This window comes from Odocoileus virginianus, chromosome 5, assembly GCF_023699985.2.
Source record: "Odocoileus virginianus isolate 20LAN1187 ecotype Illinois chromosome 5, Ovbor_1.2, whole genome shotgun sequence".
In the NCBI taxonomy this organism is placed as follows: Eukaryota; Metazoa; Chordata; class Mammalia; order Artiodactyla; family Cervidae; genus Odocoileus; species Odocoileus virginianus.
Genome location: NC_069678.1, coordinates 54,062,910 through 54,064,071, shown reverse-complemented (window position 1 = coordinate 54,064,071; position 1,162 = coordinate 54,062,910). Strand labels below are relative to the sequence as shown.

General features: G+C 46.7%; 1 non-coding gene across 1 annotated transcript; it reads right to left on the bottom strand.

Moving 5' to 3' along the window:
* Positions 1-209: 209 nt before the first annotated feature.
* TRNAC-ACA (transfer RNA cysteine (anticodon ACA)) lies at positions 210-281 on the bottom strand. Its single transcript has one exon. It is a non-coding gene; the product is annotated as a tRNA-Cys (tRNA).
* Positions 282-1,162: the final 881 nt, after the last annotated feature.

Sequence of the window (1,162 nt, the reverse complement as noted above, 5' to 3'; positions counted from 1 at the left end):
ACCAACTAGGTCCTCCATGGTGGAAGATTTGAATTCCAGTGGACCTTGAGCCTCATATATACTCATTGTAATACATTGAAGTGAAGTAAAGTCGCTTGGTCATGTCCAACTCTTTGTGACCCCATGGACTGTAGCCTACCAGGCTTCTCCCATGGGATTTTCCAGGCAAGAGTACTGGAGTGGGTTGCCATTTCCTTCTCCAGAGGATCTTCCCCACCCAGGGATCAAACCTGGGTCTCCTGCATTGTAGGCAGACACTTTACCATCTGAGCCACCAGGGAAGTCCTACATTCAGTTCAGTGACACACCCACCAGCACCATGAGAGATTTGAGGCTGATTATTGAAGATCCAACCAGTCCATCCTAAAGGAGATCAGTCCTGGGTGTTCATTGGAAGGACTGATGCTGAAGCTGAAACTCCAGTACTTTGGCCACCTCATGCGAAGAGTTGATTCATTGGAAGAGACCCTGATGCTGGGAGGGATTGGGGGCAGGAGGAGAAGGGGACGACAGAGGATGAGATGGCTGGATGGCATCACCGACTCGATGGACATGAGTTTGAGTAACTCTGGGAGTTGGTGATGGACAGGGAGGCCTGGCATGCTGTGATTCATGAGGTCACAAAGAGTCATACACGACTCAGTGACTGGACTGAACTGAACTGAACTGATTGAAGATCAAAAAAACCTGCAGCGGCTCAGTTCCTGGAAATCTCTGCCCGTTCCCCCAAATGGTTGGAGTAATCCTCCCATTTATTAGCCTATAAAAACTAACCATGCCATATTTAGGTGCCTCTTGCCTTCTAATGTAGCCCACGCTGACTATGGAGTGTTTCTTTCTAAATAAATCCACTTCTTACCTATCACTTTGTTTTCCACTGAATACTTTCCTCAACAAGACATCAAGTTCATTTAGTCCCAAGACTGTGTGTTCTCAAGGAAATGATCTTGGGTTCAAACTCCAATCTCAGTTGCATGGTATTGTAGGGCATTGGTCTCTGTGGGGGAAATAAGTGGGAGTTCAGACCTCAAAAAACAGCATAGCTCAGATCACAAGCTACAAAATGGCTCATTTCAGTTCAGTTATTCAGTTGTGTCTGACTCTTTGAAACCCTATGGACTACAACACGCCAGGCTTCCCTGTCCATTACCAACTCCCAGAA